Source organism: Mauremys mutica, chromosome 24 (genome assembly GCF_020497125.1).
Source record: "Mauremys mutica isolate MM-2020 ecotype Southern chromosome 24, ASM2049712v1, whole genome shotgun sequence".
NCBI classification, from domain to species: Eukaryota; Metazoa; Chordata; order Testudines; family Geoemydidae; genus Mauremys; species Mauremys mutica.
This window is the reverse complement of record NC_059095.1, coordinates 3,767,402-3,781,888: the sequence shown is the minus strand read 5'-3', so window position 1 is coordinate 3,781,888 and position 14,487 is coordinate 3,767,402. Positions and strand designations below refer to the sequence as shown.

The 14,487-nt window shown below is 42.4% G+C and overlaps 1 protein-coding gene across 6 annotated transcripts in view; it reads left to right on the top strand.

Annotated features, from left to right (window-relative positions):
- GNG7 (G protein subunit gamma 7) overlaps positions 1-14,487 on the top strand; it is a 129,768-nt gene that overhangs the window by 95,990 nt on the left and 19,291 nt on the right. The window contains exon 1 of one of the 6 annotated variants that reach the window (XM_044998451.1): positions 8,679-8,796. The exons of 3 other annotated variants lie outside the window; for them this stretch is intronic. The gene's annotated coding sequence lies outside the window, so the exon portion shown is untranslated. Of the gene's footprint in view, positions 1-8,678; positions 8,797-14,487 lie in introns of those variants that run through there. 2 more of the 6 variants (XM_044998453.1, XM_044998456.1) reach the window with 2 other exon arrangements.

Below are 14,487 nucleotides of genomic sequence, written 5' to 3'. Positions count from 1 at the left end.
TGTAGGGAGGGAAAACAAATGAGGCTACTGGACTTGGAGGGGTTTTCCCCTCCTGGTGCCCTTGCTCATCTCGAGAAAACAAGATTCATTTCAAAACCTCTCCACCCACTCGGAGCATGCACAGGAGCTGCAGAGCAGCGAAGGAAAGATGAAATTTGTTTTTGATCTGGTGCCAGTTTAGACCTGGGACAAATCACACTCTGAGAGCAATGTGGAGCAGAATTATTAATTTTAGTAGGTGGTGGCAGCTTTGTATTTTTAATTGCTTTGTAAAATCTCCTACTTTTCTCTTTGCATAGTACACTTCTTTAACTTGCCTCCCTTCTGTACAAATCATAGACCTCTTGATTCTGCTTCCTCAGCACTGTATGCATACATGCTCAGTCCAGCACATTGTTCAAAGCTTTGTCTTTTCCATTTGTCTTTTTAATGTCTCAGAGGTACTTCCACCATTTCCCAAGTCGGGTCAGGTAGACTATGAAAAAGTCAAGGGAAGTTTCCTGATGTTCAGCCTAAACTTCCTTTTCCTTAATCTCATCCTATAACTCCTAGCGATACCCTCTTGGCCCACTCTAAAAATGTCTGAATTCCCTGTCCCCCTGCTTAGTGTTTACACGTCAGATAGTTGTAGAGTTACTATCAAGCACACACATCCCTTTCCCAGCAATTTACAACCTCCACGGTGGTTTAGCCGAGCTGTACATATTCAGCTCTCAGTCTGTCCACTTAAATCAGCCCCTTTTTTAGGGCTCCAATTCAGGACAGTATTTAAGCATGTGTTTAATTACAGATGCTCCCCAGGTTACACAAACCCGACTTAGGGAAATCCGGATATTTTTTTTTCTTAATTGTCGGAGATATGTTCCCGAATTACACAAAATATGACTTACGCAAAGTGTTCCGGAGCTTCTGGACTATCTGGAGCAGGGTCGCTTTCCTAATTCAAGATATAATGACTTATGCATGATCATTTTTGTAATTGTGGTGTAGCAAAGTAACAAGTCTGCTGCAATGTAGTAGGCTAAATAGTGCAGAGCTGCCTTTCTGGAATGCAGTATTATTTCTTGTTGCCTCTTCTTCCTAAAATGGATTCTTTTCTGTATATACTAGTATCCATTTGTGTTTTGCTGTACCTCCAAATGTCATTGTAGAACATGAGAACTAAGTGGTTGGGGGTTTTTTTGGTAGGACTTTCAAAGAAAGATCCAATACATCATTTAGTTATGCCCTTGGATAGAACTGTCCTAATAAAATGCTTTGCGAAATGTATCTAGGGCAGGCTATTAAAAAGTCAATACTAATTCATTGATACCTCCTGTTCAAAGTATATTCCAATGTGGTAACTAGCTAATGCTAACAGTCTTGTATCTAGCAAGCACTGCTCTTAACAATAGCACGAACACCTGTATAAAGGTTCCTTTACTTAAAAATTATTGGTTTCAGAGTAGCAGCCGTGTTAGTCTGTATCCGCAAAAAGAACAGGAGTACTTGTGGCACCTTAAAGACTAACAAATTTATTGAAGCATGAGCTTTCGTGAGCTACAGCTCACTTCTTCGGATGCATAGAATGGAACACACAGACAGGAGATATTTATACATACAGAGAACATGAAATGGTGGAAGTATGCATACCAACAGGAAGAGTCTAATCAATTGAGATGAGCTATCGTCAGCAGGAGGAAAAAAACTGTTTGAAGTGATAATTAAGATGGCCCATAGAAGGTGTGAGGAGAACTTTTTTTTTATTTTTATTTTTTTTATTGCTCCTCTTCAAGGTTTAAAAGTAACTACCCGAACTTCTTTGCACAGTGTATTTATTTTCATAAAGAGCATTACCCTTTTTCCTTAGGCAGTGTCACAGATCTCTTTGGTTACGGGTTACACGTACTGTTACCGTATGTATTGCTCAAAGGTCATAAATGTCCTTAGCTTTAAAAGCCCTTATGCAAAAGACGGTTTAATATTTAGCAGATAAAAGTATTGAGCAGTTGTGGGATTTATTTATATCCCATGAGCAAGTCTGCAAACATCATTCAGGGAATTTACTGAATCAGAGTAAAAGGGAGGAACTATTCTGCTCCTCTCTGCAGTATGGATTCTTGAGCACTATGGATGATATTCAGCCCTAGACGCTAATAAGCCCTCAAATAGTACATCTAAGTGGGACATAAGTGATTCATATTCCTTGTAATGGCCCTCCGCACATGGGTGAATTTCACCACAAAACTTGATTGTGTAAGCCACAGGGAAAGTAGCTGAGAATAAACCACAAGTGCTGAAAAGTAGGAAGATTTAAAGCAGGAGACACTCTGATAATAGAGGGGAAGCATTTTTTATGTCTGGTTACACAGCAGTGAACTCTGCATTACAGACTGTGTGGCCATAGCCGGGTTGTAGTTTTGTCTCTGATCTGCATGTTACTCCTGAGACTGAGCTGCACGTTATAGCCATTAATGCTCGACTCACGGGCCTCTATCAGCATATTCCTTTTTCTCATTTCCCTGCCCTCCCAGACAAAAATGTAATTAATACTGACCAAGATCCTCTAGGACTAGGAGGCTGGGTAGGTACACTATGGCCTGATTTTCAAAGGCACTGAACACATGCAGTTCCTACTAAAATTAGTGGGAGCTGCAGGTGCTTAGCACTTCGTCCACAAGTGGCCTGATTTTCAGCATACATTATTCCTTGACTGAAATTAACTAAAATGCACACAAGGGAAGATGTTAATGTTGAAAGTCTTGCTCTGCTCCCAAATCCTGACTATACCTCTTCCAAAATCCTAATCCTGCGACATCTTGAAATCAGAGTCTTTTAGCATAAGTTAAATATTCGTCTAGCTAGTGGAGTATTTATAACTAGCTCTCTTACCCCATGGACTAATATTAAAAACCCTGGAGGTAGCTTCAGATCTTCAGAAAAACAATCAAATTTAGCTACTCAGATAAGGGAGCTGTGTTGTCTGGTTGCAGGAAGGGAGTAGATATGTTAACCGCTCTAACTGCTTGGCTTTCATGCATGGGAGGACTTGTAGGTATCTGGGAGGTGGCTGAAATAGGCAGCCCACGTTGAACATGCATGCAAAACGGAAGCCAGCAGTTGCTTCTGTTCTTGCGTTTATGTGATTAGTTACAAAAGAACTCCTGGGTGATGAAACCAGGTAGTGACTTGTGCACATACTTAGCGTCATGCTTTTGCTGCTCCTGCTGATTTTATATATATATATATATGTATTGGCTAGAAGTATAACTGCTATAACACTGAAGTGCCTGGTCACACTGAGTTCAATAGTACAAAAGTTATGATTGTGTGAAAATGCATTGGCACCAGAAGTCCCCACCTACCTGACACCAAGGGCTTTTTTTAATGATAAAATGAAAAGGGAGGGAGTGTTACTTTTAACACCAGGCCTATCTGCAGTAGCATATGTGCATTAATCTACTCTGTTCTGTGGAATCTTCAAGTTTACCATTAAAAAAGAGAACAAGGAGTACTTGTGGCAACTTAGAGACTAACATTTATTTGGGCATAAGCTTTCTTGGCTAGAACCCACTTCATCAGATGCATGGAGTGGAAAATACAGTAGGAAGATATATGCATAGAGAACATGAAAAAAAGGGGGTTGCCATACCAACTCTAACGAGAGTAATCAATTAAGGTGGCTATTATCAGGAGAAAAAAAACTTTTGTAGTGATAATCAGGATGGCCCATTTCAAACAGTTGGCAAGAACGTGTGAGTAACAGTAGGAGAAAAAGTAGCATGGGGAAATAGTTTTTAGTTTGTGTAATGACCCATCCACTCCCAGTCTTTATTCAAGCCTAATTTAATAGTGTCCAGTTTGCAAATTAATTCCAGTTCTACAGTTTCTCTGTTGTCTGTTTTTGAAGGTTTTTTTGTTGAATTGCGACTTTTAGGTCTGTAATTGCATGACCAGGGAGGTTGAAGTGTTCTCCGATTGGTTTTTGAGTGTTATAATTCTTGACGTCTGATTTGTGTCTGTCTATTCTTTTGCATAGAGACTGTCCAGTTTGGCCAGTGTACGTGGCAGAGGGGCATTGCTGGCACATGATGGCATATATCACATTGGTAGATGTGCAGGTGAACGAGCCCCTGACGGTGTGGCTGATTTGATTAGATATGTGGACAGAGTTGGCAACGGGTTTTGTTGCAAGGATAGGTTCCTGGGTTAGTGTTTTTGGTGTGTGGTGTGTGGTTGGTGGTGAGTATTTGCTTCAGATTGAGGGCTGTCTGTAAGCAAGGACTGGCCTGTCTCCCAAGATCTGTGAGTGAGGGATCGTCCTTCATGATAGGTTGTAGATCCTTGATGATGCGCTGGAGAGATTTTAGTTGGGGTCTGAAGGTGACGGCTAGTGGCGTTCTGTTATTTTCTTTGTTGGGCCTGTCCTGTAGTAGGTAACTTCTGGGTATTCTTCTGGTTCTGTCAATCTGTTCCTTCACTTCAGCAGGTGGGTATTGTAGTTCTAAGAATGCTTGATAGAGATCTTGTAGTTGTTTGTCTCTGTCTGAGGGATTGGAGCAAATGAGGTGGTATCTTAGAGCTTGGCTGTAGACAGTGGATCGTGTGATGTGGTTTGGATGAAAGCTGGAAGCATGTAGGTAAGTATAGCAGTCAGTAGGTTTCCGGTATAGGGTGGTGTTTGTGACCATCGCTTATTAGCTCTGTAGTGTCCAGGAAGTGGATCTCTTATGTGGACTGGTCCAGGCTGAGGTTGATGGTGGGATGGAAATTGTTGAAATCATGGTGGAATTCCTAAGGGCTTCTTTTCCACGGGTCCAGATGATGATGTCATCAATGTAGCGCAAGCATAGTAGGGGCATTAGGGGATGAGAGCTGAGGAAGAGTTGTTAAAATGTTGGCATAGTGTGGGGCCATGTGGGTACCCATAGCAGTGCCACTGACTTGAAGGAATACATTGTATACCATGTCATTTTTAAAATAATCATATTCTAGTACAATTCCAAATCTGTGTTTTTTAATTCTTGTGTGTCTTAAGTGGCTGATGCTGTCTTACAGAATTTCATATTCTCTCTAGCAAGTAACATCATCCTTAATGGGAAGGAAATGGAGCTATAGACCTCTTAAGATGTAATGGCAAAGGATTCTGGGAGAACAGTCTCTTAAACTGCTCTAGTTTCTAAACATTTATGCGAGTAATAGATCTTATAGATGGGGCGGTTGCTATTGATCCACATGAGCTCTTTCCACATATTATTGCTTGAATTGATACTAATGTGTAAATCAGTGCCCTGAAAGAGGAAAAATCCACTGGATAGCTTAAAAGAAACTCCATAGAGCTGAAGCTAGAGAATAGGTCTTCTTTGTGTAATTGTATTGTCCTCCCCATCTTGTAAATGTGCTAACCCCCTTTTCTCCATGGGCAGTGCTTCCAGGAACAGATCTTATACTGCTTCCCAGAAGAGGAGAGAAACACATGTTTTTTGTAAATTTTCTAGTGACCTTGCATAATGGCACTCAGTCCTGTATTTTTTGCATGACCTCACCTGAGCTTACTGGCTGATTAAATCAGGCGATGAACATTCATTTCAATCAGTAGCTACATTGAGATCTCTGATGTCAGCAGTAGACTAGCCTCTGAGCTCTCATGTCAGACTTGGGTAGTGCCATTTTAACACTTTGGGCTTTGTTAGCTGTAAACTACAATGCCCATCTGTACACCTTTCAACCGTCGTGTATCAGTTAACGCTCCCTTTCCCTCAACACAGAAGCTCTTGTTTTTACGTCAGAGAAAAGGGCTTGGCAGTTTTACAAGGGTTGCACAGTTGTAACTTGGCAACAGTGGCGGATTAATGATTTTGCTGCCCCTAGGCCCTGAAATAATTGCTCCCCCCCCCACTCCTGGCCCGCCCCAACTCTACCCTTTCCCCATCCCCATTCCAACCTCTTCCCCAAAGTCCCCACCCCAACTCAACCCCCTCCCTGCCCCTATTGGATCCCTCCCCCAAATCCCCACCCTGGTCCCACCTCTTCCCTCAGCGCGCCGCATTCCCCCTCCTCCCCCACCCCGCCCCGCGAAACAGCTGTTTCGCGGTGCAAGCGCTGGGAGGGAGGGGGGAGAAACAGGACGCGGTGGCGCGCTCGCGGAGGTGAGCTGCTACTACACTAGGGGTAGCTGAAGTCGGCGTATCTTAGGTCGACTTACCTGGCCATGAGGATGGCGGCGAGTCGACCGCTGCCACTCCCCCGTCAACTCCGTTTCCACCTCTCATGAGCTGGAGTTCGGAGTCGACGAGGAGTGCATTCGGAGATTGATTTATCGCATCTCATCTAGATGCGATAAATCAATCTCCGATAGATCAATCACTACCCACCAATCTGGCGGTTAGTGAAGACCTGCCATAAATTTGCTGCCCAATAAATTTGCTGCCAGTCTCAGATACTCAGTTATTACTTGGATTCCACTCATCTTGAAACTCTTGTTGGTCAGGGGTGTAAAAAAACACACCCCTGACTGACATATTTTTTACCAGCAAAAGTGCTGGTGTGGACAGTGCTATGTTGGCAGGAGAGCTCTCTCCTGCCAGCAAAGAGCAGCTACACAGGAGACCTTACAGGGCACAGCTGTAGCTGTAAGGTCTGTAGTGTAGACATAGCCTAAATTGCAAGTCCTCTGGGCTGGGATTCTCTGTCTAGGAGGTGTTCAGTGCTCAGCACCATGGAGCCCTAACCCTAGATGTAACATTTGGGCAGAATATAAAATATTTGCTATTAGGAAAATAGACTAGATTAATTTCACTTGCTAGTCCTCATCCACGAGCACTGTGCTGCAGCCTTTGGGCTGTAAACGCTGCGGGGAAATGTTTAACCCCAACCAAAATGCAGACATTTCTCTTGTGTTTAATTCTTCTTAATGAATAAAAGTGAAATGAGGGGTGGAGAGGTGCTTATCTTTACCCGACACTGTCCCTTTAAAACTGTGTGCCCCAACCCAAAATATGGCTCTGTCTGCAGAGATTCTTGCAGTGCTCTCACCATGTATTGTTTCACACCATAGAAATTTGAAGGTTTAAAAAAAAATTACAGCACTCAGGAAAAATTTCAATAGCTCATTCAGCTGTTGAGCTACTGATGCAGGAAGTGTAAAAGAAAAATGGAGCCTGCTTTGTTCTCCCCAGACAAGAAGTAAAAGCCATCACCCAACAGCCACTCTCTGTTCCAAAAAAGCATGAGGTCATCGTTAAAAGAAATAACCACCAAATGAGTGTACACTCGGTTACCAGTCTCCGTCCCCCTCCTCCTTTCCTGAAGCACCAGCCTTGCTCTGGGTTCAAGACTTGTGCTAAGTATCAGTTCAGTAACATGTGCATTACCTCATGTCAAGTCCTGCTCAGTTTCTGTAGTTGCTGCCAGTGCACTCCTGGCTGTCATCCAGGAGTAGTGTGGGAAGAGCACTTTTTTCCTCCACGGTCAGTGATCTGCAAGCAAGGATTTTCTTTGGAGCCTTGTCCTTACTTTATTTAAAAAAAAAAAAAAAAGTTTGGAGACTGTGATTAAAAATAGTTTGTGTATAAGAAAAGCAGATTGAATCCCTATTGTTATTAGAGAGATGAGGTGGGTGAGGTAATACCTTTTATTGAACCAACTTCTGTTGATGAGAGAGACACGCTTTCAAGCTACACAGAGCTCTTCCTCAGGTCAGGGGAAGAGAATCACAGCTAAAGACATGTTCAAGTAGATCATTTAGCATAAGTACTTAGCGCATATTCTAAGGGACCATTCAGAGTGAAGTGTCTTGTTAACACCTCTGTAGTTATAGCACAAAAGGGGGGTTAGTGGGTTATAGATTGCTGTAATAAGACATCAATCCAGTATCTTTATTAAGACCATGATTTTTAGTGTCTAGCAAAGTTATGAATTTAAGCTCCCAGACTCATCTTTTGAAAGTGCTGGTCAGGTTTCCTTTGAGGATGAGGCTTGGTAGGTCAGATACAGAGTGATCGCTTTGTGAAAAGTGCTCACCCACAGGTGATATGGTGTTTGTGTTTTATCATCTTCCTGTGTGAGGATCATTCAAGAGCGTAGTGATTGTCTGGTTTCACCCACATAGTTGTTGGGGGCAGTTAGTGCACTGCATGAGGTATACCACATGTTGATAGGCATGTGTAGGACCCATGGATCTTGAAAGGAATGTTGATCATTGTAGCAGTGGAGATATGTTTGCAGGTTTTGCATCTGTTCTGGCAGGGTCTGGTGCTGCTATGAGTTGGAGTGTCCTGGTCTGTGGGGAGCTTGCTTCTGATGATGATGTTGGAAGGTTATTTGAAGGCCAGAAGAGGGGATTCAGGAAAGATTTCATTCAGGATGGGGTCCCTATCGAGTATGGATTGTAATTGTTTGATAACCCATGTGGGTTCCACTGCAGGGTGGTAAGTGACAACTAGGGGTGTGCGGGCAGAGGGGGTTTTATTTCTGAATTGAAGCAGGTTCTCTCCAGATATTTGGGTGGCCCATGCCACAATGTGATTTAAGGTGTATATCCCAGATCATCTCCTCTGAGCACATTCTGTGGTATCTGAGTGCCTGGCTGTAGATAACAGATGAAGGTAGGTGTGGTGATCCGTGGGTTTCTTGTATATAGTTGTCTGTAGTGTTCCATTGTTGAAGCTGATTGTGATGTCCAGGAAGTTGATGCTGGTGTGGGAGTGTTCTAGAGAGAGTTTAATGGATGGATGGTGGTAGCTGAAGTTGTGGTGGAAATCTGTGAGAGAGTGTGTCACCTGTGAAGAGGATGAAAATACCATTGATGTATCTCAGGTATATAATTGGTTTCATGGTGCATTTGGCCAGAAATTCCTATTCAGGATGGCCCAGGAAGAGGCTGGTATATTAGGGAACCATCCTAGTACCCATGGCTGTTCTCATGATTTGGACAAAGTGTTTTGTTGTTGAATTTAAAATGATTATGGGCGAGGATGTAATGGATGAGTTTGGCAGTGTATTTGGGGTGGATCTCTGAGTGTTGTCCATTGTCTTGTAAATATTTGAGGCAGGCAGCTATGCTGTCATTGTGAGTGGTGTTGGTGTGTAGAGAAGGATTGGTGGATAACCTATTGCTGTGGCTATCTTTCAAGAGATGCAGGACACAGCATCTGCACTGAACTACAGGAACTTCAGAATCCAGGTCTCTGCTCAGTGGTTCACTATGCTCTTCCAGAGCCATAGATCTGTGGATTTTTTTGTGTTGGTCTGGAAGGAGCGTTGTTTTCACTCTGTGCTACCCTTCTGTGTGAAACCATTCCTAGATGTGAGAGAGGTTTCAAATCCCCCCGAGTAGTTCCAGCAAGCAGCAATCAGGCCAGACTTTCAAGTGCCCAACATCCTTAACTATGGGGCAGATTTTGCAGAGTTAAACTGCTTAAGGGCCAAATTTTCAAGAGCTCAACTAATCTATCCACTGATATTTGTATCTAAATGGGAGCTGAGCTCTTGTTGCAGGGGCTCTGCTGTTGCAGAGTGTGGCCCTAAGAATGTGTTAAGAAGGTGAAGGTGGGTGGGTGTACGTCGTACTGTAGCATTATTTGATGTTGCCTCATCTCAGATTGTTCTGGTCTATAAAACTGGCCTTTCCCCTCTATTGAACACTGCAAAATTAAGATAATTTAAAATGAGAATTATAGTCTCTTCCAAGGTGTCAGATCCTAACTAGCCACTGAATCAGAGGCTCCCCCAAGCTAGCTTTTAAACTACTAAGCTATATGCTTCCCTATAGTCTTGATGCCTTTTTAGCTTGTGCCTTTTGTATCTGCAATTAGAATGTGAGAAGGAAGGGAAGGGAACAGGGCTGAATTTGCAGGTACCCTTTTTTCCCTTTCTCCTTGAGTCCCTGATGGTTGTCCCCTGCTGGGCACCAATGAAGTATAGAACCTAACTTCAGACTGCCAGACGAGATTGCTTTTATAGTGCTGCTGATGAAAGCAGTGCTAGGTCACTGATGCAGAAAGATGTTCACATGGGGGACTGACTTTTATGGCTTTCTGAGCGTGTGCACACTTGCATATAGCTCCACAACTTGCTAATCATGTCTTACTTGTACTAAACAGTTTTCCTATCCTGAGGTGGAATTACACACTCTGCTGTAGTGTAGTGAGGAGATCTTAACATGCAGCAGCTGGCTTACAAATTGAAGTAAATTAGAGGCAGTAGCCAAAGGAGATCCTGAAGGAGCAGTATGTTCTTCTCTCTCAAACATCTTTCTCTAGACATCTACTTCATAAATAGACTCCCCAGGGTGCAAAGGCTGAGCTTATGCCCTGGCCAGTTCCATCAGCTCTTGATGATGGGATGTGTGGCAGACAGTTCAGTCAGTTTCAGAGATTTGGGATGTGAAACCAAAGCAAAGCTTCCTCAGCATCACAAAGTGCATTCTTGAGATGCTTTTCATGTAGCATGTTGAACTCCGTGACATCCAGAAACATCCATCAGAATTAAGTTATTTGTATTTAATATTAAAAAAAAACAAAATGCCAACATAGCTTCAGCAGTTAACTCAGATGTTAACTTGTTTATGTAGCCAGCTAGGAGTGACTACTTCCCAGCTATGAGAAGTATGGGAAGAATTTCGAAACCAGAGGGATCAATGCATATTTATTTCCTACTGTAATACTTCCTGTCCTTAAGCTGGAGAGCACCCTGTGGGTGGGAGGGTGGAGGTAGCACTGATTGCATAGAAGAGAAAGGGATGTGTTGTTGAGCATTCCATTTTATACAAGGTTAATGATTAAACTGCTTTGAGTGTGTCTCCTATTATAATACAGCTCAGGACACCTCACCTCATACCTTGCAAACGAAAACATGTCAGGACAAGTCTGGCTTCTCTGTTGTTTTTCAGTGTATGTTTCCGAGTGTTTCAGCTTCTTCCTCTTAATTTGGATGCTGTATATTAAACACTGCACTACACCAAAAGACTGCAAGGAGTAGGATGGAGGGGTTGGCAGGAGAGTCGTGCATCACTTTGAATGCTCTCGATGTTGGGGGAGGAATGGAAAGACTAGACTCCAAGATATGCAGAAAAGTTTGCCACTTAACGTGTTTGCCAGCGCAGTGATGTTACAGTACTGAACAGAGAACTGAACTCAAGTCTCTCTCCTGAGCTAATTTTGAAGACTATATTCAGACAGGGAGGGTGTTTTGGTGGAAAGGAGTCGGGTGTATGAAAGTGGGCAAATTAAGATTGAGTGCCAGGTTGTGTGTTTGCATCTTGTGTTCCACCCCAGTACTCTAATGTACTGAGTCATGATTTCTCACAGCTGAGTGCAATAATCACTGGTATCACTGCATCGTGACTCAGCAAAGTAATCGTTTTGCTGCTATAAACTCTAAAATCATTAGAATTGTAAACTACTTTGGGCATGAAAAATTGCTTTGGGAATAGGGAAACTGTAGTGAGAAACTCTGAGGATTCTCTCTAGTTTATGGGAATAACAAACCAAACAAATTTGAAGTGATCCCAGGCTTTGAGGACTCTTGGTTTTTCATGACTTAATATCATTTTGCAAATGTTTGTTGCATTGCAACTTACGGATCACAAATCAACACATATGTTAGTGTGTAAGCAGTAATAAACTTTGTGCAAAGCATTTTATCAGATCTTAAACTCTGAAGAGACTGTCAGGTTTTTGAACCCCTTAAAAGAAATGTATGTATGTTAAATAGAGAAACCTTCTTTTACATCAGCTTTATTTCGAACCTTTACATTCTGTTGATTTATTGATAGAATTTGATTTTCTGTCACAATTACATGGGAACGTTTCTGCAAGGGTGTCTCCAGCTAACTGCTAGCCAGTCATTAGATCAACAGAACTGGTTTGTGGGGCACTGGTGGCAGACTATCACATGCCTCTATACACCAATGAGATTGTTTTACATCCTGTGTGAGAGATGGGTTTCAGTTAACTGATCTACATATTTCGTTAATTGAAAACAGTGGATTCTGGCCTTCCCACAACTCAGTCTAACTTTGCTGTTGGGACTTACTCTTTGTTTTTCATGATCAGTTTTGCCTTTATCTTTTGCCTGGAATTCATGCGACCCTCCCCAAATCAAAATTCTTTCTGCTTGCCTGCTTTGTTCCTGCTTCTGATTGATTGCTGCTCTGTCCCTTACTCCCATTCTCGATTTACTGCCTGGTTGCTGCAAGACTGTGCAGTCCTTCCTCCATGCTTTCAACACTTGTTTCCTTAAAGAGATTTCCACACATTGCCAGTTAGTACAATACCTGTGTTGTATTTGCGTACATGGTCTTAATTTCGTTGATCGCCTTCTCTCCCAGCGGCTGCCGTCGTAGTATTCAGGAGTGTGCAGAAATGCTGTTCTTTCCACAGGTCTGTCCTGCTGCTGCTCTGTGGGAAGTGTTATTACCTTGTTGCTGTAGCATCACCTCTTCAACATGGAGTTTTCAGTGACCAGGTGATCATGACCTGTAGTTTGTTCCCTTTCGCAAGTTTTCAGAGTGCTGTGCTGTTGGAGGAGGAATGTGGAGATAGGCAGAGAACTTCAAGAGGCCTAACTTTCTGAAGCGTATCACTCCAACCATTCTGTAATTGCTCACACGACCATGTGAATATAAATATAGGAGTGTTTTAACTTTGCATATACTAATGCACAATTTCTGAAACTCAAGCTGTTTTCCCTGCAGAAGCACTGTCTTCCTACTCCGTCTCTCCCTTCTCTGATCCAGCACTCCAAAGAGAGTTAAAACCTGCCTAGGCAAAGGAGGAATGAGGAAAGAGATTTCTTTCCAATTGCATCACTTTGCTGAGTCATGAATGGAAAGCAGTTTGCAGTGTTGTAGCCTTGTTGTTCCCAGGTTATCAAAAACGAGGTAGGTGAGGTCCTAGCTTCTATTGGTGCAATACTTACGTTGTATTTACATACACGTTATTAATTTCATTGATTTCCATCTCTCCCAGTGGTAGTAATAAGATACATTACCTCACCTGTCTTGTGTGTGTCATATCCTGGGACCAACACTGCAAACAACATGAAAGATATTGAATTTTGCTGTTTAAAATGGAAACTTCACAGCATGAAGAAGGAAGCCAGACTAAACAGAAACATCTACTTCCTGATGCAAGAAACAAAACATCATCCCCAGAGGACTTACCATCTGTAACCCTCTGACCACTAGATACAACTTCAAATATGCTGAACAGCTCTGCAGGAGGACTTCAGAAAAACTGAGGAACCATCTCCTGCATCTTAGATACTTCAGAAGGGACCCCTTCGAATAAGAAATCATCACATGCTCCCATACACGGGAAATCAGAAAAGCCGATACAGAAGTTGGTCCAGTAAAAGATATTACCTCCCCTACCTTGTTTCTCAGCAAAAGCAGAACAGTCTATGGAATGTGAACAGTCTTCAGTTCTATTCTGCCTTTGCAGAGTCATGAATAGAGATGACACAGAAAGGAAAGGTCTTCCTAGACAGATGTCTAAATATTCTTTTGTGCCTCTATCTATATCCTTGTAAGGTATCATCCCTGACTTACAGGTGAGGAACATTGGGTGGGGAAATTATTTGCCCAAGGTCATACCACAAATCAGTGACAGAGATGTGAGAACAGTCCAGGTGTCCTGATTGTCTTGTGTTTCCTTTATTTGTATTAAAATTGTATTCCCAAGTACACGTTGCTTTTAAAATGCTCTCCTTGGGAAGAAGAGGGAGGATCAGATGTGGCCTAAACCTCTTCCGATATGAACTAGCATAGGATCAAAAATGCTTTGATCGAACATACTTCCATAAGGTCCTCTTCCAAAGGATTTCATGTTGTGAGTTGTTTATGTATCCATTATAAATCTACTGGATGACATCTTTAAAAGTTTATTTGGGCTTCTTAAAGGTCCTGAAACAGTAATCCAAGCCTTTCATGTGCTATGCAGCAAGCTGCTGGATCTTTTGTGTTCATGGTTTCCAGTTGCTAATGACGCATTTAGTCAATTATTTACCAGGGTAACGGAAATCTTTTTTTCAATACTTGCCTGGCAAAGCCGTCCTGGAATGTGACCAGTATTATAGCTTGGCTACCTGAAACATTCCAGCAATCTCAACTTGAGAGGCAATTTAACTATCCACCACCTTTTCAAAGAAACTTATTGAGATGTTCTTAAACCCCGGAAACACGCTGCTACCATGCAGCTAAGACTAGAAGTATGCGTGACCAGATCTGTCATTGTAGCAGCCTTTTTAGCTTTCTTAACAAGAGGGGTCTGCTGGCGGTGGGTGCAATGTGTGTGTTGAATGGGTGCATGTTGGGTCAATGGAAGAGCAGCACGTATGCATTGTAATAATCCGAGTAGCATAACTGCTGTACACTCCAGTAGCTGAAGGATGTTTTTATTTGGCTAAATCTCCAACATAAGGCTACCTGATGTGGAAATAAATACTGAATTTCTCATTGAATTGTTTAAAATGCTGTTCTAGAAATGGCACTTGGAAGCCATGCAG